Here is a 26287-nt window from a genome sequence, read left to right on the forward strand (position 1 = left end):
CACTTTTAATTGTTACAGGAGCACAGAACAAGATTTTCAAGCAATTTGTTCACTAAAACTTTTAATGTTTCAGCTATTTTCTCCGAGAGCAATTTGTGGCAAAGGGAGTTAGGTCTTGCTTTTTTATACTCTTGGTAAATTTCCACTTTAGTTTTCTGAGTTCAGCTCCCATTTCTCAGCCTATTTCTCAAAAGGAACAGTGACAACAGACTAGTTTAGATTTTTGTATCTTTAAAAAAACACATTTGCATAATCATCTGTAGAATGATAAGTGTATGTTAAAATCAATTTCATACTGTGCTTTGACAGGTTTTCATTTGGGATTATCAATGACCTCTATTCTTCTTTATTTGCCTCTTTTTGATATGAATGTTACTGAATTCTGAAATTTCTTGAATTTGGCCACCTTTTTCATGGGGTTTCTGATTTTAGAGTTTTTAATTATCTTGTCTACCTTTGTATTTTTTTTACCTTTGTATTTTTAAGTTAAAAAATAATTTGAATCTTTTAATTTGTTTACTTATTTATTTTTATTTTTTTCATTAAAATATTTTGTTGAAATATTTACAATGTTGTGTTAGTTTCAGGTATACAGCAAAGTGATTCAATTATATGTATCTATCATCTATCTATCTATCTATATCTATCTATCTCTTTACCTATCATCTATCACATACCTCTATTCATTTTTAGATTTTTTTCCATTATAGGTTACTACAAGTTATTGAGTATAGTTCCCTGTGCTATACAGTAGTTCCTTATTGGTTATTTATTCCATAAATAGTACTGTGTATATTTTAACCCCAAACTCCTAATTTATCCCTCCTCTTCCTTGTTCCCTTTGGTAACCATAAGTTTGTTTTCCATGTCTGTGAGTCTATTTCTGTTTTGTAAATAAGTTCATTTGTATCATTATTTTAGACTCCTGTATAAGCAATATCATATGATTTTTGTCTTTCTCTGTCTTACTTCACTTAGTATGATAATCTCTAGGTCCATCCATGTTGCTTCAAATGGCATTATATGTTTTTTTTTGTCTTTGTTTTTTAGGCTGAGTAATATTCCATTGTATACATGTACTACATCTTCTTTATCCAATCCTTTGTTGATGGACACTTAGGTTGCTTCCATGTCTTGGCTATTGTAAATAGTGCTGCCATGAACATTGGGGTGCATGTATCATTTCCAATTATAGTTTTCTCCGAATATATGCCCAGGAGTGGAATTGCTGGCTCATATGGTAACTCTACTTTTAGATTTTTAAAGAACCTCCATACTATTCTCCACAGTGGCTGTACCAATTTACATTCCCACCAACACTGTAGGAGGGTTCCTTTTGTTGCACACCCTTTCCAGCATTTATTATTTGTAGGCATTTTGATGATGGCCATTCTGACCAGTATGAGCTGATACCTCATTATAAGTTTTGATTTGCATTTCTTTAATAATTAGTGATGTTGGTCATCTTTTCATGTGCCTTTTGGCCATCTCTATGTCTTCTTTGGAGAAATGTCTATTTAGATCTTCTGTCCACTTTTTGATTGGGTTGTCTGGTTTTTTGGTATTGAGCTGTATGAGCTGTTTGTATATTTTGGAAATGAATCCCTTGTTGGTAGTATCATTTGCAAATATTTTCTCCCATTCTGTAGTTTGTCTTTTCATTTTGCTTACGGTGTCCTTTACAGTGCAAAAGTTTTTAAGTTTAATTAGGTCTCATTAGTTTATTTTTGTTTTTATTTCCATTACTCTAGGAGATGAATCCAAAAAGATATTGCTGCAATTTATGTCAGAGTGTATTGCCTATATTGTCCCCTAGGAGCTTTATAGTATTCAGTCTTACATTTAGGTCTTTAATCCATTTTGAGTTTATTTTTGTGTATGGTGTTAGGGAGTCATCTAATTTCATTCTTTCACATATAGCTGTCCATTTTTCCCAGGACCAGTTATTGAGGAGACTGTCTTTTCTCCCTTACATAGTATTGGCTCCTTTGTCATAGATTAACTGACCATAGGTATGTGGGTTTATTTCTGGGCTTTCTATCCTATTCCATTGATCTTTGTGTCTGTCTTTGTGCTGTGTACCATACTGTTTTGATTACTGTAGCATTGTAGTATAGTCTAAAGTCAGGGAGCCTGATTCTTCCAGCTCCGCTTTGCTTTCTCAAGATTGTTTTTGCTATTTGGGGTCTTTTGTGTCACCATACAAATCTTAAGATTGTTTGTTCTAGTTCTGTAAAAACTGTCATTGGTGATTTGATATGGATTGCATTGAATCTGTATTTTGCCTTGAGTAGTAGAGTCATTTTTACAATATTGATTCTTCCAATCCAAGAACATGGTATATCTTTCCATCTGTTTATGTCATCTGATTTCTTGTTTCAGCATCTTATAGTTTTTGGAGTACAGGTTTTTGCCACCTTAGATAGGTTTATTTCTAGGTATATTATTATTTTTGATGCAATCATAAATGGGATTGTTTCCTTAATTTCTCTTTCTGATCTTTTGTTGTTAGTGTATAAGAGTGCAAGAGATTTCTGTGTATTAATTTTGTATGCTGCAACTTTACTGAATTCATTGATGAGCTCTAGTAGTTCTGGTAGCATCTTTATTCGATTCCTTTTATTTCTTCTACTTCTCTGCTTGCCATGGATAGGACTTCCAAAACAATGTTGAATAAAAGTGGTGAGAGTGGACATCCTTGTCTTGTTCCTGATCTTAAAGGAAATGTTTTCAGCTTTTCACCATTGAGTATGATGTTAACTGTAGGTTTGTCATATATGGCCTTTATTATGTTGAGGTAAGTTCCCTCTATGCCCACTTTCCCACAACATAAATGGATGTTGAATTTTGTCAAAAGGGTTTTCTTCATCTATTGAGATGATCATATTGTTTTTAGTCTTCAATTTGTTGATGTGGTGTATTACACTGATTGATTTGCAGATATTGAAAAATCCTTTTATCCCTGGGATAAATCCTACCTGATTATGGCATATGATCCTTTTAATGTATTGTTGGATTTGGATTGCTAGTATTTTGTTGAGGATTTTTGTGTCTATGTTCACCAGTTATATTGGCCTGTAATTTTCTTTCTTTCTTTTTTTTTTTTGGTATCTTTTTCTGGTTTTGGTATCAGGGTGATGATGGCCTCATAGAATGAGCTTGGGAGTTTTCCTTCCTCTGCAATTTTTGGGAAGAGTTTGAGAAGGATAAGTGTTAACTCTTCTCTAAATGTTTGATAGAATTCACCTGTGAAGCCATCTGGTCCTGGAGTTTTGTTTGCTGGGAGCTTTTAAATCACAGTTTCAATTTCAGTACTTGCAATTGGTCTGTTCATATTTTCTATTTCTTCCTGGTTCAGTCTTGGGAGATTGTACCTTTCTAAGAATTTTTCCATTTCTTCTAGCATATAGTTCGTTTTATTGGCATGTAGTTGCATATAGTAGTCTCTTATGATGCTTTGCATTTCTACGATATCAGTTGTAACTTCTCCCTTTTCATTTCTAACTTAATTGATTTGAGCCCTCTTCCTTTTTTTCTTGATGAGTCTGGCTAAATGTTCATGAATTTTGTTTATCTTCTCAAAGAACCAGCTCTTAGTTTCATTGACCTTTGCTATCATTTTCTTTCTCTCTATTTCATTTATTTCTGCTCTGACCTTATGATTTCTCTTCTTCTACTAACTTGGGTTTTGTTTGTTCTTCTTTCTCTAGTTACTTTAGGTGCAAAGTTAGGTTGTTTATTTCAGATTTTTCTTGTTTCCTGAGGTAAGATTGTATTGCTATAAACTTCCCTCTAAGAACTGCTCTTGCTGTATCCCATAGGTTTTGGGTAGTGGTGCTTTCATTTTCATCTGTCTCTAGGTATTTTTTGATTTCATCTTTGCTTTCTTCAGTGATCCATTGATTGTTTTGTAGCATATTTTTTTAGCCTCCACATGTTTATGTTCTTTACAGTCTTTTTCTTGTAGTTGATTTTTAGTCTCATAGTGTTGTGGTCAGAAAAAATGCTTGATATGATTTCAATTTTCTTAAATTTAATGAGGCTTGCTTTATGTCCTAGCATGTAATCAATCCTAGAGAATGTTCCATGTGCACTTGAGAAGAATGTATATTCTGCTGCTTTTGGATGGAAGGCTCTATAGATATCAGTTAAGTCCATCTGGTCTAATGTGTCATTTAAGGCCTGTGTTTCCTTACTGAGTTTCTGTCTGGATGATCTGTCCAATGATGAAAGTGGGGTGTTAAAGTCCCTCAGTATTACTGTGTTACTGTCAATTTCTCCTTTTATGGCTGTTAGTATTTTCCTTTATTATTGAGGTTCTCCTATGTTGGGTGCGTAGATATTTACAATTGTTATATCTTCTTCTTGGGTTGATCACTTGATCATTATGTAGTATCCTTCCTTGTCTCTTGTAACAGTCTTTATTTTAAAGTCTATTTAGTGTCAGGGACTTCCCTGGTGGTCCATTGGTTAAGACCTTGCCTTCCAATGCAGGGTGTGTGTGTTTGATCCCTGGTTGGGGAGCTAAGATCCCACATGCTTTGTGGCCAAAAAATCAAGACATAAAAAAAAGAAGCAATATTGTAACAAATTCAATAAAGACTTAAGAAAATGGTCCACATCAAAATGAAATTAAAATCTATTTAGTCTGATATGAGTATTGCTACTCCATCTTTCTTTTGATTTCCATTTGCATGGAATATCTTTCTCAATCCCCTCACTTTCAGTCTGTTTGTGTCCCTAGATCTGAAGTGGGTCACTTGTAGACAGCATATACATGGGTCTTGTTTTGGTATTCATTCAGCCTCTTTATGTCTTTTGGTTGGAGCATTTAATTCATTTATGTTTAAGGTAATTATTGATATGTATGTTCTTTTTACCATTTTTAAAAATTGTTTTGGATTTGTTTTGGTAGGTGTTTTTTCTTCCCTTCCTCTTTTGTTCTCTTCTCTTTTGATTTGATGACTAACTTTAGTGTTGTGTTTGGATCCCTTTTTTTGTTTGTATATCTATTGTAGATTTTCAGTTTGTAGTTGCCATGTGAATTTGATTGATGTAGCAGTCTATAGATAAACAAGATTGTTTTAAGTTGCTGCTCTTTTAATTTCAAATGCATTTCTAGTATACTGTATTTCTGCTCTCTTCTTCTCAAAATTGCTGATGTTGATATCATATTTGTGTGTGGATGATTTCCTACATTTACTGTATATTTGTCTTTGCCAATGAGCTTTTCCATTCATAATTTTCTTGTTTCTTAGTTGTGGCCTTTTCTTTTCCACCTAGAGAAGTTCCTCTAGCATTTGTTGCAAAGCTGGTTTTGTGTTGCTGAAGTCTCTTAGCTTTTGCTTGTCTGTAAAGGTTTTGATTTCTCTGTCGAAACTGAATGAGAGCCTTTCTTGGTAGAGTGTTCTTGTCTGCAGGTTCTTCCCTTTCATCCCTTTAAATATATCATGCCACTCCCTTCTGTTCTGCAGAGTTTCTGCTAAAAAAACTTCTGATAACCTTATGAGAATTCCCTTGTATGTTATTTGTTGCTTTTCCTTTGTTGCTTTTAATATTTTTCTGTGTATTTAATTTTTGTTAGTTTGATTAATATGTATCTTGGCGGGCTTCCCTGGTGGCGCAGTGGTTGAGAGTCTGCCTGCTGATGTAGGGGACACGGGTTCATGCCCCAGTCCAGGAAGATCCCACATGCCACAGAGCGGCTAGGCCCGTAAGCCATGGCCGCTGAGCCTGTGCGTCTGGAACCTGTGCTCCGCGATGGGAGAGGCCACAATAGTGAGAAGCCCGCATACCGCAAAAAAAAAAATGTATCTTGGCATGTTACTCCTTGTCTTTATCCTGTATGGGACTCTCTGCACTTCCTGGACTTGGGTGAATATATTCTTTCCCATGTTAGGAAAGTTTTTGACTATAATTTCGTCAAATATTTTCTCAGGCCCTTTCTCGTTTTCTACTTCTGGGACCCCTATAATTCGAATGTTAGTGCATTTAATGTTGTCCCAGAGGCTCTGAGACTGTCCCCATTTCTTTTCATTCTTTTTTCTTTCTTCTGTTCCATGGTAGTGATTTCCACCATTCTCTCTTCCAGGTCACTTATCCATTCTTCTGCTTCAGTTATTCTGCTATTGCTTCCTTCTAGTGTATTTTTCATTTCAGTTATTGTATTGTTTATCTCTGTTTGTTCTTTAGTTCTTCTCAGTCTTTGTTAAGTATTTCTTGTATCTTCTCGATCTGTGCCTCCATTCTTTTCCTGAGATCTTGAATCATCTTTACTATCATTACTCTGAATTCTTTTTAAGGTTGGTTGCATATCTCTGCTTCACTTAGTTGTTCTTCTGGGGTTTTATATTGTTCCTTCATCTGAGACATATTCCTTTGCTCTCTCATTTTGTCTAACATTCTGTGATTGCTGTTTCCCTTCCATGGCCTCCAAGGTTATAGTTCTTGCTTCTGCTGTCTACCACCTGGTGGATGAGGCTGTCTAAGAGGCTTATGCAGGCTTCCTGGTAGGAGGGACTTGTTCCCAGCTACTGATGTGTGGAGCTGGGTCTTGTCCCTCTGGTGGACAGGGCTGTGTCAAAGGGTGTGTTTGTTGGGCAGTCATGTGCTCAGGAAGACGTTAAGCAGTCTGTTTGCTCATGGGAAGGGCTGTATTCCTACCCTGTTGGTTGTTTGGCCTGAGGCCTCCCAGCATTGGAGCCTACAGGCTGTTGGATTGAGCCCAGGTCTTCGTGAGAAAATGGTGACCTCCAGGAGAACTCATGCTAATGAGCACTCCTCAGAATTACTGCCGCCAGTGTCTTTGTCCCCACAGTGAGCCACAGCTGAACCCCCTCTCTGTAGGAGACCCTCCAATATTAGCAGGTAGGTCTGGCCCAGTCTCTTATGAGGTCACTGTTTTTTTCCATGTGTCCTAATACCTTGTGCATACCCTCCATGAGAGGAGTTTCTTTTTTCCCCAGTCTTGTGGAATTCCTGTGAACAAACCCCAATGGCTTTCAAAGCCAGATTCTCTGGGGACTCCTCCCATTGCCAGACCATCAGGATGGGGAGCCTGATGTGGGCTCAGAACTTTCACTCCTGTAGGAGATCTTCTATAGTCTAATTATTTTCCAGTTTGTGGGTTGCCCACCTGGCAAGTATGGGATTTGATTTTATCATGACTGTGCCCCTCCTAATGTGTTGTTGTGGTTTCTTCTTTGTCCTTAAATGTAGAGTATCTTTTGTGGTAGTTTCCAGATATTTTTTTGTCAATGATTTGTCAGCAGTCGGTTGTGATTCTGGTGTTTCCATAAGAAAAGGTGAGCTATGTCCTTCTACTCCACCATCTTGTCCTCTTCTCTAATAATTATATATTTATATAGATGATGGAACTCTTCTTCCTCACAAAAGATAATGTGAATATTCTCCAGTCCTACCCTCAATCAATGTTAGTGTTCTTTTGTTAGCCCTGAAATATACATCAATTAGACTACCAGAATAATCACTGATCCATACTTTGATTATCAATTTTCCATTTTTCTTGCTTCTAAGGCAGGACAAGATCCAAAGCTTGCAGTTGTTTTTAATCCAATGTCCTTCTTGGTGTGTGATGCTCAACCAGTCTTAGTGAGACAAGTGTAATCTGGTCTGCAACAACTCCATGATTCTGGGATTATATCTGAGTAAATTGGATTCTTGCTGTTCATTTTAAGAAAGTGTCCCTGTAAAAGGTGTGTGTAGTAATCACAGAAGGTGCTCAAGAGCAGTATTCATCATGTGCTGTTTACTACAATGCATCTAATGCAAGGACAGCAAGATGGGTGAGTTGCACAAGGCAAGTCATGGAGAAAGGGGGTGAGGTTTCAGTCCCTCTCTGAGAGCAATTTGCTTTCAGCATTTCCCTGTGTTCAGGCTCCCAGAAGCTCCTGATATGTATGTCCTTATTGCCATTTTGTTAATTGTTTTGGATTTGTTTTTGTAGGTCTTTTTTCCTCTTTTTTCTTTTGCTCTCTTTTCATGTGATTTGATGACTATCTTTAGTGTTATGTTTGAATTCCTTTTTCTTTCTTTTTTTTTTTAACATCTTTATTGGGGTACAATTTCTTTACAATGGTGTGTTAGTTTCTGCTTTATAACAAAGTGAATCAGTTATACATATACATATGTTCCCATATCTCTTCCCTCTTGCGTCTCCCTCCCTCCCACCCTCCCTATCCCACCCCTCCACGCTGTCACAAAGCACCGAGCCAATATCCCTGTGCCATGCGGCTGCTTCCCACTAGCTATCTACCTTACTATGTTTGTTAGTGTGTATATGTCCATGACTCTCTCTCGCCCTGTCACAGCTCACCCTTCCCCCTCCCCATAACCTCAAGTCCGTTCTCTAGGAGGTCTGCGTCTTTATTCCTGCCTTACCCCTAGGTTCTTCATGACATTTTTTTTTCTTAAATTCCATATATATGTGTTAGCATACGGTATTTGTATTTTTCTTTCTGACTTACTTCACTCTGTATGACAGACTCTAGGTCTATCCACCTCATTACAAATAGCTCAATTTCGTTTCTTTTTATGGCTGAGTAATATTCCATTGTATATATGTGCCACATCTTCTTTATCCATTCATCCAATGAGGGGCACTTAGGTTGTTTCCATCTCTGGGCTATTGTAAATAGAGCTGCAATGAACATTTTGGTACATGACTCTTTTTGAATTTCGGTTTTCTCAGGGTATATGCCCAGTAGTGGGATTGCTGGGTCATATGGTAGTTCTATTTGTAGTTTTTTAAGGAACCTCCATACTGTTCTCCATAGTGGCTGAACCAATTCACATTCCCACCAGCAGTGCAAGAGTGATCCCTTTTCTCCACACCCTCTCCAGCATTTATTGTTTCTAGATTTTTTGATGATGGCCATTCTGACTGGTGTGAGATGATATCTCATTGTAGTTTTGATTTGCATTTCTCTAATGATTAATGATGTTGAGCATTCTTTCATGTGTTTGTTGGCAGTCTGTATATCTTCTTTGGAGAAATGTCTATTTAGGTCTTCTGCCCATTTTTGGATTGGATTGTTTGTTTTCTTGTTATTGAGCTGCATGAGCTGCTTGTAAATTTTGGAGATTAATGCTTTGTCGGTTGCTTCATTTGCAAATATTTTCTCCCATTCTGAGGGTTGTCTTTTGGTCTTGTTTATGGTTTCCTTTGCTGTGCAAAAGCTTTGAAGTTTCATTAGGTCCCATTTGTTTATTTTTGTTTTTATTTCCATTACTCTAGGAGGTGGGTCAGAAAGGATCTTGCTGTGATTTATGTCATAGAGTGTTCTGCCTATGTTTTCCTCTAAGAGTTTGACAGTTTCTGGCCTTACATTTAGGTCTTTAATCCATTTTGAGCTTATTTTTGTGTATGGTGTTAGGGAGTGATCTAATCTCATACTTTTAAATGTACCTGTCCAGTTTTCCCAGCACCACTTATTGAAGAGGCTGTCCTTTCTCCACTGTACATTACAGCCACCTTTATCAAAGATAAGGTGTCCATATGTGCATGGGTTTATCTCTGGGCTTTCTATCCTGTTCCATTGATCTATCTTTCTGTTTTTGTGCCAGTACCATACCGTCTTGATAACTGTAGCTTTGTAGTATAGTCTGAAGTCAGGGAGCCTGATTCCTCCAGTTCCTTCTTTCGTTCTCAAGATTGCTTTGGCTATTCGGGGTCTTTTGTGTTTCCATACAAATTGTGAAATTTTTTGTTCTAGTTCTGTGAAAAATGCCAGTGGTAGTTTGATAGGGATTGCATTGAATCTATAGATTGCTTTGGGTAGTAGAGTCATTTTCACAATGTTGATTCTTCCAATCCAAGAACATGGTATATGTCTCCATCTATTTGTATCATCTTTAATTTCTTTCATCAGTGTCTTATAATTTTCTGCATACAGGTCTTTTGTCTCCTTAGGTAGGTTTATTCCTAGATATTTTATTCTTTTTGTTGCAATGGTAAATGGGAGTGTTTTCTTGATTTCACTTTCAGATTTTTCATCATTAGTATATAGGAATGCCAGAGATTTCTGTGCATTAATTTTGTATCCTGCCACTTTACCAAATTCATTGATTAGCTCTAGTAGTTTTCTGGTAGCATCTTTAGGGTTCTCTGTGTATAGGATCATGTCATCAGCAAACAGTGACAACTTTACTTCTTCTTTTCCGATTTGGATTCCTTTTATTTCCTTTTCTTCTCTGATTGCTGTGGCTAAAACTTCCAAAACTATGTTGAATAAGAGTGGTGAGAGTGGGCAACCTTGTCTTGTTCCTGATCTTAGTGGAAATGCTTTCAGTTTTTCACCATTGAGGATGATGTTTGCTGTGGGCTTGTCATATATGGCCTTTATTATGTTGAGGAAAGTTCCCTCTATGCCTACTTTCTGCAGGGTTTTTTATCATAAATTGGTGTTGAATTTTGTCAAAAGCTTTCTCTGCATCTATTGAGATGATCATATGGTTTTTCTCCTTCAATTTGTTAATATGGTGTATCACATTGATAGATTTGCGTATATTGAAGAATCCTTGCATTCCTGGAATAAACCCCACTTGATCATGGTGTATGATCCTTTTAATGGGCTGTTGGATTCTGTTTGCTAGTATTTTGTTGAGGATTTTTGCATCTATGTTCATCAGTGATATTGGCCTGTAGTTTTCTTTCTTTGTGACATCCTTGTCTGGTTTTGGTATCAAGGTGATGGTGGCCTCGTAGAAGGAGTTTGGGAGTGTTCCTCCCTCTGCTATATTTTGGAAGAGTTTGAGAAGGATAGGTGTTAGCTCTTCTCTAAATGTTTGATAGAATTCGCCTGTAAAGCCATCTGGTCCTGGGCTTTTCTTTGTTGGAAGGTTTTTAATCACAGTTTCAATTTCAGTGCTTGTGATTGGTCTGTTCATATTTTCTATTTCTTCCTGATTCAGTCTTGGCAGGTTGTGCATTTCTAAGAATTTGTCCATTCTTCCAGATTGTCCATTTTATTGGCAAAGAGTTGCTTGTAGTAATCTCTCATGATCTCTTTTATTTCTGCAGTGTCAGTTGTTACCTCTCCTTTTTCCTTTCTAATTCTATTGATTTGAGTCTTCTCCCTTTTTTTCTTGATGAGTCTGGCTAGTGGTTTATCTGTTTTGTTTATCTTCTCAAAGAACCAGCTTTTAGTTTTATTGATCTTTGCTATTGTTTCCTTCATTTCTTTTTCATTTATTTCTGATCTGATTTTTATGATTTCTTTCCTTCTGCTAGCTTTGGGGTTTTTTTGTTCTTCTTTCTCTAATTGCTTGAGGTGCAAGGTTAGGTTGTTTATTCGAGATGTTTCCTGCTTCTTAAGGTGGGCTTGTATTGCTATAAACTTCCCCCTTAGAACTGCTTTTGCTGCATCCCACAGGTTTTGGGTCGTTGTGTCTCCATTGTCATTTGTTTCTGGGTATTTTTTGATTTCCTCTTTGATTTCTTCAGTGATCACTTCATTATTAAGTAGTGTATTGTTTAGCCTCCATGTGTTTGTATTTTTTACAGATCTTTTCCTGTAATTGATATCTAGTCTCCTAGCATTGTGGTCAGAAAAGATACTTGATACAATTTCAATTTTCTTAAATTTACCAAGGCTTGATTTGTGACCTAAGATATGATCTATCCTGGAGAACGTTCCATGAGCACTTGAGAAAAATGTGTATTCTGTTGTTTTTGGATGGAGTGTCCTATAAATATCAATTAAGTCCATCTTGTTTAATGTATCATTTAAAGCTTGTGTTTCCTTATTTATTTTCATTTTGGATGATCTGTCCATGGGTGAAAGTAGGGTGTTTAAGTCCCCTACTATGAATGTGTTACTGTCGATTTCCCCTTTTATGGCTGTTAGTATTTGCCTTATGTATTGAGGTGCTCGTATGTTGGGTGCATAAATATTTACAATTGTTATATCTTCTTCTTGGATCATTCCCTTGATCATTATGTAGTGTCCTTCTTTGTCTCTTTTAATAGTCCTTATTTTAAAGTCTATTTTGTCTGATATGAGAATTGCTACTCCAGCTTTCTTTTGGTTTCCATTTGCATGGAATATCTTTTTCCATCCCTTACTTTCAGTCTGTATGTGTCTCTAGGTCTGAAGTGGGTCTCTTGTAGACAGCATATATAAGGGTCTTGTTTTTGTATCCATTCAGCTAATCTGTGTCTTTTGGTGGGAGCATTTAGTCCATTTACATTTAAGGTAATTATCGATATGTATGTTCCTATTCCCATTTTCTAAATTGTTTTGTGTTCATTATTACAGGTCTTTTCCTTCTCTTGTGTTTCTTGCCTAGAGAAGATCCTTTAGCATTTGTTGTAAAGCTGGTTTGGTGGTGCTGAACTCTCTCAGCTTTTGCTTGTCTGTAAAGGTTTTAATTTCTCCATCAAATCTGAATGAGATCCTTGCTGGGTAGAGTAGTCTTGGCTGCAGCTTTTTCTCCTTCATCACTTTCAGTATGTCCTGCCACTCCCTTCTGGCTTGTAGGGTTTCTGCTGAGAGATCAGCTGTTAACCTTATGGGGATTCCCTTATGTGTTATTTGTTGTTATTCCCTTGCTGCTTTTAATATGCTTTCTTTGTATTTAATTTTTGACAGTTTGATTAATATGTGTCTTGGCGTATTTCTCCTTGTATTTATCCTGTATGGGACTCTCTGTGCTTCCTGGACTTGATTAACTCTTTCCTTTCCCATATTAGGGAAGTTTTCAACTATAATCTCTTCAAATATTTTCTCAGTCCCTTTCTTTTTCTCTTCTTCTTCTGGAACCCCTATAATTCGAATGTTGGTGCATTTAATGTTGTCCCAGAGGTCTCTGAGACTGTCCTCAGTTCTTTTCATTCTTTTTTCTTTATTCTGCTCTGCAGTAGTTATTTCCACTATTTTATCTTCCAGGTCACTTATCCGTTCTTCTGCCTCAGTTATTCTGCTATTGATCCCATCTAGAGTACTTTTAATTTCATTTATTGTGTTGTTCATCGTTGCTTGTTTCATCTTTAGTTCTTCTAGGTCCTTGTTAACTGATTCTTGCATTTTGTCCATTCTATTGTCCATTCTATCTCCAAGATTTCGGATCAACCTTACTATCATTATTCTGAATTCTCTTTCAGGTAGACTGCCTATTTCCTCTTCATTTGTTAGGTCTGGTGCATTTTTATCTTGCTCCTTTATCTGCTGTGTGTTTTTCTGTCTTCTCATTTTGCTTATCTTACTGTGTTTGGGGTCTCCTTTTTGCAGGCTGCAGGTTCGTAGTTCCTCCTGTTTTTGATGTCTGTCTCCAGTGGCTAAGGTTGGTTCAGTGGGTTGTGTAGGCTTCCTGGTGGAGGGGACTAGTGCCTGTGTTGTGGTGGATGAGGCTGGATCTTGTCTCTCTAGTGGGCAGGTTCACGTCTGGTGGTGTGTTTGGGGGTGTCTGTGGCCTTATTATGATTTTAGGCAGCCTCTCTGCTAATGGGTGGGGTTGTGTTCATGTTTTGCTAGTTGTTTGGCATAGGTTTTCCAGCACTGTGGCTTGCTGGTCGTTGAGTGAAGCTGGGTGCTGGTGTTAAGATGGAGGTCTCTGGGAGATTTTCGCCATTTGATATTATGTGGAGCTAGGAAGTCTCTTGTTGACCAGTGTCCTGAAGTTGGCTCTCCTACCTCAGAGGCAGAGCCCTGCCTCCTGGCTGGAGCACCAAGCGCTTTTCATCCACACGGCTCAGGATAAAGGGGAGAAAAAGTAGAGGGAATTAGTAGAAGTATGAGGAAAGAAAGAAGGAAAGGAGGGTAGGGAGGAAGGAAGAAAGAAAGAAAGAAGCAAAGAAGGAAAGAAGGCAAGAAGGAAAGAAAGGAGAGAGGGAGGGAGAAGGAAGGAAGGAGGGAAAGAAGGAAAAAGACAGAAAGAAAGAAGATACAGTAAAAATAAAACAAAGTATAATAAAGTTATTGAATTAAAAAATTCTTATTTAGAAAAAAAAAAGGGACGGATAGAACCTTAGGACAAATGTTGGAAGCAAAGCTATACAGACAAAATCTTACACAGAAGCATACAAATACACTCTCACTAAAAGAGGTAAATGGGGAAAAATCATAAATCTTGCTGTCAGAGACCACCTCCTCAATTTGGGATGATTCGTTGTCTAAAGGAGGGAAGGAAGGAAGGAAAGAAAGAAAGAAAGAAAGAAAGAACGAAGGTAAAGTATAATAACGTTATTAAAATTAATTATTAAGAAAAAAAATTTAATAAAAAAACATGGACGGATAGAACCCTAGGACAAATGGTGGAAGCAAGACTATACAGACAAGATCTCACACAGAAGCATACACATACACATTCACAAAAAGAGGAAAAGGGAAAAAATCATAGATCTTGCTCCTAAAGTCCACTTCCTTAATTTGGGATGATTGGTTGTCTATTCAGGTATTCCACAGATGCAGGGTATATCAAGTTGATTGTGGAGCTTTAATCCGCTGTTTCTGAGGCTGCTGGGAGAGATTTCCCTTTCTCTTCTTTGTTCTCACAGCTCCCAGGGCTAAGCTTTGGATTTGGCCCTGCCACTGCGTGTAGGTCGCTGGAGGGCGTCTGTTTTTTGCTCAGACAGGATGGGGTTAAAAGAGCGCTGATTCGGGGGCTCTGGCGCACTCAGGCCGGCGGGGAGGGAGGGGCATGGAGTGCGGGGCGGGCCTGCGGTGGCAAAGGCCGGCGTGACTTTGCACCAGCCTGAGGCGGGCTGTGCGTTCTCTCGGGGAAGTTGTCCCTGGATCCCGGGAACCTGGCAGTGGCGGGCTGCACACGCTCTGCGGAAGAGGGGTGTGGAGAGTGACCTGTGCTCGCACATAGGCCCCTTGGTGGCAGCAGCAGCAGCCTTAACGTCTCCCGCCCGCCTCTGGGGTCTGCGCTTTCAGCCGCGGCTCGCGCCCGTCTCTGGATTCCGCGCTTTCAGCCGCGGCTCGTGCCCGTCTCTGGGGTTCGCGCTCGTCTCTGGAGTTCCTTTAAGCAACGTTCTTAAACCCCTCTCCTCACGCCCCAGGAAACAAAGAGGGAAGGAAAAGTCTCCTGCCTCTTCGGCAGGTGCAGGCTTTTCCCCGGACTCCCTCCCGGCTAGCTCTGGTGCACTAACCCCTTCAGGCTATGTTCAAGCCGCCAACCCCAGTCCTCTCCCTGCGCTCCGGCCTCAGCTCGCAGCCCCGCCCGCCCCGGCGGGTGAGCAGACAAGCCTCTCGGGTTGGTGAGTGCCGGTCGGCACCGATCCTCTGTGCGGGAATCTCCCCGCTTTGCCCTCCGCACCCGTTGCTGTGCACTCCTCCGTGGCTTCGAAGCTCCCCCCTCCACCTCCCGCAGTCTCCGCCCGCGAAGGGGCTTCCTAGTGTGTGGAAACGTTTCCTCCTTCACAGCTCCCTCCCACTGGTGCAGGTGCCGTCCCTATTCTTTTGTCTCTGTTTTTTCTTTTTTTCTTTTGCCCTACCCAGGTATGTGGGGAGTTTCTTGCCTTTTGGGAGGTCTGAGGTCTTCTGCCAGCCTTCAGTAGGTGTTCTGTAGGAGTTGTTCCACGTGTATATGTATTTCTGGTGTATCTGCAAGGCGGCGGCTGCTTTCGGCCTCAGCGGGCACCACTCGGCGGAGCGACCACGGCGTGGACGGGGAACCCGAATGCGTCGGGTGCAGTCTGCTCCCACCCGCGGTCCAGTCGGTGACAGAGCCGCGACCTGCGTGGGCACCGCCTCCAAGACCCGGCTGAGGTGCCGGCTCTGGCCGACGTGGACTCTCCGGAGCGCTTGGTGACTCCCTCATTCAGGAAGCGGCCCCTGAGGAAACAGTCCCCTTTTTTCTTTTTTATGTGTATATTTATCATAGATTTTTGTTTTGCGGTTACCATGAGGTTTTTCATATAACAGTCTCTCTCTCTCTATATATATATGGCAGTCTAATAGTTGTCATATATATATATATATATATATATATGATTATTTCAGGTTGCTCATCTCTTAATTTCAAATGCATTTTAAGTACCTTGAATTTTTACTCTCCTCCCCTCACAATTACTGGTTTTGATATCATATTTTACATCTAATTGTTTTGTGTATCTTTTAACTGCTTATTGTGTATACAGATGACTTTTACTACTTTTGTCTTTTAACTTCCCTACTAGTTTGTGTGCAGATGATTTCCTATCTTTACTGTATGTTTGCCTTTACTGGTGAGTTTTTCCATTTCATAATTTTCTTGTTTCTAGATGTGACCTTTTCTTTCCCACCTGAAGAAGTTCCTTTAGTACTTGTTATAAAGCTGGTTTGGTGGTGCTGAATTCTTTTAGCTTTTGCTTGTCTGTAAAGCTTTTGATTTTTTCAGCAATTGAACAAGAGCCTTGCTGCATAGAATATTCTTGGTTGTAGGTTTTTCCCTTTCATCACTTTAAAGATATTGTGCCCTTCCTTCTGGCCTGCAGAGTTTGTGCTGAAAAAAATCAGCTGATAAACTTATAGGGGTTTCCTTCTATTTTATTTTTTGCTTTTAATATTGTCCTTTTGCCTTTATTTTTGTCATTTTTATTACAATGTGTTATGGTGTATTCCTCTGTGGGTTAATTTTGTATGGGACTTTCTTTGTCCCCTGGACTTTGTTAACTGTTTCCTTTCCCAGGTTAGGGAAATTTTCAGGCATTGTCTCTTCCAATATTTCCTCTGGCCTTTTCTCTCTTTCTCTCTTCTCCTTCTTGGACCCCTATAATGCTAATGTTAGTGTGCTTAATGTTGTCCCAGAGGCTTCTTAAACAGTCCTCATTTCCTTTTGTACTTTTTTCTTTTTGCTGCTCTGCAGTATTGATTTCCACTATTCTGTCTTCTGGCTCACTGATCCATTCTTCTGCTTCATTTATTCTACTATTGATTCCTTCTATTTTTTTTCCCCAGTTTTTGTATTCTTCTACTCTGTTTGGTTGTTCTTTATGTTCTCTAAATCTTTGTTAAATACTTCTAATTTTCCCCTCTGTGCATCCATTCTTCTCCTGAGTTCTTGGATCATCTTTACAATAGTTACTTTGAACTCTTTCTTGGGTAAGTTGCCTATCTCCACATCACTTAGTTCTCAGGTTTTATTTTGTTCCTTTGTCTGAAACATATAACTTTACTGCCTTTTTTTGGTCTAAATTTCTACTTGTGTTTTTACTTATGTGGTCAGTTAATTACATTTCTTGACCTTGGAGAAGTGGCCCTATGTAGAAGATGTCCTATGCATCCCAGCACTGTACCCCTCTCTCATCACTGAAGGGCCAGGGACTATTTGGTCCCAGGTTAGTGTCTGGCCTGCATTTGTGAACTTGATTTGCAGGGTGTGGGACTGTAGATTTCTTGCTTCTGGTTTCTTCCTCATGTTGGTTGAGAGTGGTGTTGAGTCTTTTGCAGGCTTCCTGGTGGGAGAGGTTTGTGCCTGCCTACTGGTGAGTGGAGCTGGGTCTTAGCATTTTGGTAGGCAGGGCCATATCTAGGGGCATGTCTAGCAATGGCTGTGGGTTCAGGAAGTCTTTAAGCAGCCTGTATGCTTATGGATGGGGCTGTGTTCTCCCCAGTTAGTTGTTTGGCCTGGTGCTTCCCAGCACTGGAGCCTACAGGCTGTTGGGTGGGCCCTGTTCTTGGTGCTAATGACCCAAGCAAATTTTCTGCCTTGAGGAGAGTTCATGCATGTGAACACTCCATGATATATCCACTACTAGCTTTTATGACCCCAGAGTAAGCCGCAGCTGCCCCCTGCCTTCCCAAGAGGTCCTCCAAGACCAGCAGGTAGGTCTGGCCCAGACCCCAGCCTCCTATGGAGTTACCGCTTTTGCTCTTGGTTCCAGTGGATATGAGATTGGTTCCAGTGTGATCCCTTTAAGAGTGAAGTCTCCATTTCCCCAGGTTTTGTGGAGCCCCTACAATTAAGCACCCCTGGCCTTTAAAGCCAAATGCTCTGGGGGCTCCTCTTCCCAATGCCAGATCTCTGGGCTGGAGAGCCTGATGTGGAACTCAGAACTCTCAGTCCTATGGGAGAGCCTCTGTAATATAATTATTCTCCAGTTCATATGTCATGCGCCCAAGGGATATGGGATTTAATTATATTGTGATTGCACCCCTCCTAGGATCTCGTTGTGGTTTCTTCTTTATGTCTTTACTTGTAGAAGATTTTCTTCATAGGTTCTAGTCTTTTTTATTGATGGTTGTTCATCACTTATTTGTGATTTTGGTGTGTTTGTGAGAGAAGGTGAACTCAAAGTCCTTCCACTCAGCCATCTTGCTCTGACTGCACCCAATCTTTTAAAATTTCTTATAAGGCAGTTGTCAATCCCTTTATTATTCACTTTACCTATTCTTGGACCTTTAAGAGATCTATGAAGAGTGTGATATTAAGTTATATATTTCTCTAGTCACTTTAGAGCAAACTATACCAGTTGTTTCTGTGACTTGAGAAATGACTGCAAATACACACATAGCCCCTAATTTGAAGTACTGATGGCCTGCAGAAAATTAGCAGCTGAAAGAGTGTTCAGTATCTAATCTGGAGATAAGCCATTTAGGTAGAAAATCTTGCAAAGCAGATTAGGTTGCAATCTGAAAGTTCACAGAGACAGCTGGGCAAAGAAATATTAATGGTGTACTGAAATGTGATTTTTTGGCATTCCTTTTGGTCTCAGAGATTGGCAATGAAAACATGATCTTCTATGGGCTTCAGAGGAGCTTATAGGAAATTCCAAACTATGAAAAGAGATGTGGTCTTTTTATTACCACTATATTATTATTGTGCATTAAGAGCTGTAATTATTCTGAGCCAAACTATTATCTTCTATTGGAACTAATTAGACATGAGATATGTTACCAGAACAATATTGGTAGACTGAAAACTTATACAAACTAGGTCTTCTGAAATGATGAATACAAGTTATAATATTTCTGGAATAATCCAGAAAACAAGACTGAAGAGAGAATGAAATCAATCAGATGAATAGAAATCCTAATTTTTCTACATGCAGATGAGGTAAAAGATGTCATAGGCAGGGAAAAAGGAATGGAAGAGATACAAAGAGAGGAGACCATAAGAGCTGGACATTGTGGTGGACCTTCAGTCATTGCTAACAGCAGGATCCAGTGTGTACTCGTTCTCCTACTTGTTGCTGTCTGGTATATGTATAAGAATATATATATATTTATATCACTGTGTTATTTATAAAAGTGAAAAATTTGAAACAATTTTCAGACCCCCAAATAATGAACTAAAAAATTACATTTGGCATATGTACATAACAAAATATTAAGCAGAAATTTGAAAAAGTATTTCTCTAAGGAAATATTTCTGTTTTATGTATTGAAAAATGGGCTTCAAACTCTTACATAAATTATTCTATTTATTCATCTAAATGTATTAATATGTCTCTGAATAGGAAGATTATTTGCTGACAGCATATATAATTTAGCTCTGGTTATCTTTGAGCAGTGACATAATAAAAGTTTTTGCCTTTATTTCATTTGTTCATGGTTATATTTTTGAAGATTTTTTGCTTCAAGTATGTATTAAACCAATGATTAAAAAATATAGTAAATGCTATTTAAGAAAAGAAAATTAAATACAAAAACTAAAATCATAAAATAACTAGAAGGAAACATAGGTGAACTTTTTTTAAACATCTTTATTCGAATATAATTGCTTTACAATGGTGTGTTAGTTTCTGCTTTATAACAAAGTGAATCATTTATACATATATATATGTCCCCATATCTCTTCCCTCTTGCATCTCCCTCCCTCCAACCCTCCCTATCCCACCCCTCTAGGTGGTCACAAAGTACCGAGCTGATCTCTCTGTGCAATGTGGCTGCTTCCCTCTAGCTACCTATTTTACATTTGGTAGTGTATATATGTCCATGCCACTCTCTCACTTTGTCCCAGCTTATCCTTCCCTCTCCCCATATCCTCAAGTCCATTCTCTAGCACCTCCTAGAGGAATGGAAATTAAAACAAAAATAAACAAATGGAACCTAATGAAACTTAAGAGCTTTTGCACAGCAAAAAAACCATAAACAAGACGAAAAGACAACCCTCAGAATGGGACAAAATATTTGCAAATGAAGCAACTGACAAAGGATTAATCTCCAAAATTTACAAGCAGCTCATGCAGCTCAATATCAAAAAAACAAACAACCCAATCCAAAAATGGACAGAAGATGAAATAGACATTTCTCCAAAGAAGATATACAGATTGCCAACATAGGTGAATATCTCATCTCTATTTAGCAAAAGGCTTTCAACTAGTAAAAGCAGAGGAGGAATCCACAGTGTTCAAAAATCAAGCTATTTGCCATTATAAAAAATTTTATATAGCAAAATCCAATATTAACTAACTTTAAGTTAAAGAAAAAAACAGAAAAACATTTGCAAATGTATAAGTAGGAATAGACTAGGTTATGCTGAAGTAAAAAACAGCCCCCAAATACTAAGAACTTAACACACAGTTTACTTTTTGTTCATGTAATATGGCCAGTGTGGAGCAATAGGAGGGTCTTACTAGTGGTAAACACTCAATCATCCAGGCTGGTGTAGGTTCCTACATGATTAATAACATTAAAAATATATATTAATATCTAGCATTGGGAAATAGCTCATCTCTGCTCTTTGAATGCTACCTCATTGGGATTGTAGTATAAATTGCAAGTTTGATGGAGGAGAAAAGCCACCAGTGTATAACAATCTAAATACAAAATAGTGGTTATTTATTAAATATGAATGGTGTACCAATATGCCATAATAGTATACAATCACTAAAAATAAGACTTTGGAGGATTATTTAGAAATAAGGACATATAGTTGTAATGTATTGTCCAGAGTAATAAGCTGTTTACAATGCATTATATATGGAGTATATGATTCTCAGTAATCAATGTGCATAGAAATATAATCTGTATAGAAAAATGATTACAGTGAAACAAAGCATTTTTAATAGTAAATATTTATGGATTGGTGAAGCTTAGTAATTACAGGTCATTTCTATTTTCATCTTGTGTTTTTTTATATTTCAAAGACGTCACCAATGAGTAGTATTTGGAAGGAAATTGTTAGTATCTTTGAATTTATTTTCTTACTTTATGGAGGGAATCCTGGGGAAAGAGAGAAAGATGACCTGGTCAAATCCCTTTGTAAATGTGCAAAATATAAGCCTTCTGGAAAACAGACTAGTAATGTTAATAGTGGGAAATTAATTACCTATGACACACTTTTAGCAAGAGGTACTGACCTATCTAGAATTATTTATAATAAACTGGGAATCTATGGGTTTCTGGAGCATGAGTCACTAAAAGTCACAGAAGCTATGTACTTATCGAAGTATAAACAGAGATGTCTCCTGACTAAATTAGCTCTCTTTTATATAAATGCTACCTGTAACCCATTACATAAAGACCTTATATGTTTAATTTGGACCAAAGCATGCCCTAATGTAGCAAGAAAGAATCTGGGGCATGGTGTTGGCAGTTTTGGACTTTTCCAAGTTCTGTATGTGCATTATGACTACTTAAATTATTGAAGTTATTATTAAGACTAAAAATGTATAAGATCTATGTAGGAGATCTTATGAATCTGAGTTGACAATGTAATTCTTTGTGTTAGTTCATATTATATACACTGCTAGAAAAAATGTTTGAAAGAACACAAAACAGGAAACAAACTCAGAGGAACATGAGATGCATGCTGATTCAAGAAAACATAATCACTATGATGGCTTACTTGGCTTTCAAACTTATAAATGGTTTTAAGGGATAAAATTGAACACAATACCCACAAGAAGGCTCATTGATGATTCTATGATCAAATTACTATATCACTAGTAACACTATTGTAATCTATAAGAATAACAGTCCATTCCAAAACTCTCTATTACATTTCAAAATCTATGGCCTCAGTCAGTTGGTTGGCTGGTGTTAGTGAAAACAGTTCTTTTCTGCCTTCAGCTGAAAGGGCTCACTGTAAATCTCTGATGAGTAAGTCAACTGAGCCAGGAGTTGGAAGATAAAATGATGTATAGGGCTCTGTGTTAAGCTGCCTGGATTGAAACCTGGTTACAGAATTAACAAGCTACATGGCTTTGAAAAATCAGTGGGCTCTTTAAAGCCTGAGCTTACCTATTTTCAATTTAGAAATAATTATATCCTTTTCCTTATACAGAGGTTGTGAGAAGTAAAATTATATATAGTTTGTATCCTCTTAAATTTGTTGAGCTTTGTTTTGTGACCTAGTGTGTGATTTATCCTGGAAAACATTCCAAGTGCACTTGAAAAGAATGTGTATTCTGCTGTTTTGGATGGAATGTCCTGTAGATACCTATTAAGTCCAACTGATCTAATGTGTTGTTTAAGACCACTGTTGCTGCATTCATTTTCTGTCTGGATTATCTATCCATTGCTGTCAGTGGTATGTTAAAATTCCCTACTATTATTGTTTTGTTGTCAGTCTATCCTTTTATGTCTTTTAATATTTGCTTTAAATATTTAGATGCTTCTGTATTAAGTACATATATGTTAATGAGTGTAATATCCTCTTTTGAATTTTTTAAACATCTTTATTGGAGTATAATTGCTTTACAATGGTGTGTTAGTATCTGCTTTCTAACAAAGTGAATCAGCTATACATATACATATATCCCCATATCTCCTCCCTCTTGTGTCTCCCTCCTATCCTCCCTATCCCACCCCTATGGTGGTCAAAAAGCACTGAGCTGGGCTTCCCTAGTGGTGCAGTGGTTGAGAGTCTGCCTGCCGATGCAGGGGACACAGGTTCGTGCCCCGGTCAGGGAAGATCCCACATGCCGCGGAGCAGCTGGACCCGTGAGCCATGGCCACTGAGCCTGCATGTCCGGAGCCTGTGCTCTGCAGCAGGAGAGGCCACAACAGTGAGAGGCCCGTGTACCACAAAAAAAAAAAAAAAAAAAAAAAAAAAAAAGCACTGAGCTGATCTTCCAGTGCTATGCACCTGTTCCCACTAGCTATCTATTTTACATTTGGTAGTGTATATATGCCCATGCCACTCTATCACTTACTCCCAGCTTACTCTTCCCCCTTCCTGTGTGCTCAGTTCCATTCTCTATGCCTGAATCTTTATTCCTGCCTCTAGGTTCTTCAAAATCTTTTTTTTTTTTAATTCAAGAGTCCATATATATGTGTTAGCATATGGTATTTGTTTTACTCTTTGACTTACTTCACTCTGTACGGCAGTCTCTAGGTCCATCCACCTCATTAGAAATAACTCAATTTCATTAGTTTTTAAGGCTGAGTAATATTCCATTGTATATATGTGCCACATCTTCTTTATCCATTCATGTGTCGATGGACACCGAGGTTGCTTCCATGTCCTGACTATTGTAAACAGAGTCGCAATGAACATTGTGGTACATGTCTCTTTTTGAATTATGGTTTTCTCAGGGTATATGCCCAATAGTGGGATTACTGGGTCATATGGTAGTTCTACTTTTAGTTTTTTAAGGAACTTCCATACTGTTCTCCATAGTGTCTGTATCAATTTACACTCCCACCAACAGTGCAAGAGGGTACTCTTTCCACCACAAGCTCTCCAGCATGTATTGTTTGGAGAGTTTTTGATGATGGCTATTCTGACTGGTGTGAGGTGATACCTCATTGTAGTTTTGATTTACATTTCTCTAATGATTAGTGATTTTGAGCAACCTTTCATGTGCTTGTTGGCAATCTGTATATCTTTGGAGAAATGTCTATTTCATCTTCAGTCCATTTTTTGATTGAGTTGTTTATTTTTTTAATATTGAGCTGCATGAGCTCCTTGTAAATTTTGGAGATTAATCCTTTGTCAGTTGCTTCATTTGCAAATATTTTATCCCATTCTGAGGGTTGTCTTGTCATCTTAAGTTTTCCTTTGCTGTGAAAAAGCTTTAAGTTTCATTAGATCTCATTTGTTTATTTTTGTTTTTATTTCCATTTCTCTAGGAGGTAGGTCAAAAAAGGATCTTGCTGTGATTTATGTCATAGAGTGTTCTACCTATGTTTTCCTCTAAGAGTTAGATAGTTTCTGGCCTTACATTTAAGTCTTTAATCCATTTTGAGCTTATTTTTTTGTATGGTGTTAGGGAGTTATCTATTTTCATTCTTTTACATGTGGCTGTCCACTTTCCCCAGCACCACTTATTGGAGAGGCTATCTTTTCTCCATTGTATATTCTTGCCTCCTTTGTCAAAAATAAGGTGACCATATGTGCGTGGGGTTATCTCTGGGCTTTCTATCCTGTTGCATGGATCTGTATTTCTGTTGTTGTGCCAGTACTATACTATCTTGATTACTGTAGCTTTGTAGTATGGTCTGAAGTCTGGGAGCCTGATTCCTTCAGCTCCATTTTTCTTTCTCAAGATTGATTTTGCTATTCGGGGTTGTGTGTTGTCATACAAATTGTGAAATTTTTGTTCTAGTTCTGTGAAAAATGCCAGTGGTAGTTTGATAGGGATTGCATTGAATCTGTAGATTGCTTTGGGTAGTATAGGCATTTTCACAATGCTGATTCTTACAATCCGAGAACATGGTATATCTCTCCATCTGTTTGTGTCATCTTTAATTTCTTTCATCCGTGTCTTATAGTTTTCTGCATACAGGTCTTTTGTCTCCTTAGCTAGGTTTATTCCTAGTTATTTTATTCTTTTTGTTACAGTGATAAATGGGAGTGTTTCCTTAATTTCTCTTTCAGATTTTTCATCATTAGTGTATAGATATGCAATATAAATGTATTATTTAGAATAAAATGGAGGGTTATTATCATAAATTGGTGTTGAATTTTTCAAAAGCTTTTTCTTCCACTATTGAGATGATCATATGGTTTTTCTCCTTCAATTTGTTAATATGGTGTATCACATTGATTGATTTGTGTATAAGAATCCTTGCATTCCTGGGATTAACCCCACTTGATCATGGTGTATGATCCTTTTAATGTGCTGTGGATTCTGTTTGCTAGTATTTTGTTGCGGATTTTTGCGTCTATGTTCATCAGAGGTATTGGCCTGTAGTTTTCTTTATCTGTGATATATTTGTCTGGTTTTGGTATCAGAGGGATGGTGGCCTTTTAGAACGAGTTTGGGAGTGTTCCTCCGTCTGCTGTGTTTTGGAAGAGTTTGAGAAGGATAGGTGGCAACTCTTCTCTAAATGTTTGATAGAATTTGCCTGTGAAGTCATCTGGTCCTGGGCTTTTGTTTGTTGGAAGATTTTTAATCACAGTTTCAATTTCAGTGCTTGTGATTGGTCTTTTTATATTTTATATTTCTTCCTGGTTCACTCTCGGAAGGTTGAGCTTTTCTAAGAATTTGTCCATTTCTTCCAGGTTGTCCATTTTATTGGCATATAGTTGCTTGTAGTAATCTCTCATGATCTTTTGTATTTCTGCAGTGTCATTTGATACTTCTCCTTTTTCATTTGTAATTCTATTGACTTGAGTCTTCTCCCTTTTTTTCTAGATGAGTCTGGCTAATGATTTTTCAATTTTGCTTATCTTCTGAAAGAACCAGTTTTTAGTTTTATTGATCTTTGGTATAATTTCCTTCATTTCTTTCTGATCTGATATTTATGATTTGTTTCCTTCTGCTAACTGTGGGGGTTTTTTGTTCTTCTTTCTCTAATTGCTTTAGGTGTAAGGTTAGGTTGTTTATTTGAGGTGTTTCTTGTTTCTTGAGGTAGGATTTTATTGCTATAAACTTCCCTCTTAGAATGACTTTTGTTGCATCCCATAAGTTGTGGGTTGTTGTGTTTTCACTGTGATTTGTTTCTAAGTATATATATATATATATATATATATATATATATATATATATATTTTCAGTACCCAGGCCTCTCATTGTTGTGGCCTCTCCCACTGCAGAGCACAGGCTCCGGACGCACAGGCTCAGTGGCCATGGCTCATGTGCCCAGCTGCTCCATGGCATGCTGGATCCTCCCAGACTGGGGCACGAACCCGTGTCCTCTGCATCGGCAGGCGGACTCTCAACCACTGCACCACCAGGGAAGCCCTGTTTCTAGGTATTTTTTGATTTCCACTTTGATTTCTTCAGTGATCTCTTGGTTATTAATTGTGTATTTTTTAGGCTCCATGTGTTTGTATTTTTTACAGATTTTTTTCCTGTAATTGATATCTAGTCTCATAGCATTGTGGTTGGGAAAGATACTTGATATGATTTCAATTTTCTTAAATTTACCAAGCCTTTATATGTGACCCATGATATGATCTATCCTGGAGAATGTTCCCTGAGTACTTGAGAAGAAAGTGTACTCTGTTG

General features: G+C 38.1%; 1 long non-coding RNA gene and 1 pseudogene across 2 annotated transcripts in view; one reads left to right on the forward strand and one right to left on the reverse strand.

The window, feature by feature from the left end:
- LOC309970128 (protein O-mannosyl-transferase TMTC2-like) overlaps nucleotides 1-15783 on the reverse strand; it is a 44131-nt pseudogene extending 28348 nt beyond the window's left edge. The window contains exon 1 of the transcript in view: nucleotides 15604-15783. The product of the transcript in view is annotated as a protein O-mannosyl-transferase TMTC2-like (transcript). The remainder of the gene's footprint in view (nucleotides 1-15603) is intronic.
- The window catches only part of LOC309969798, a 136183-nt gene that overhangs the window by 85185 nt on the left and 24711 nt on the right, over nucleotides 1-26287 (forward strand). The gene's annotated exons all lie outside the window — the stretch shown is intronic.

This window comes from Leucopleurus acutus, assembly GCF_964270905.1.
Source record: "Leucopleurus acutus genome assembly, chromosome: 12".
NCBI lineage: Eukaryota > Metazoa > Chordata > Mammalia > Artiodactyla > Delphinidae > Leucopleurus > Leucopleurus acutus.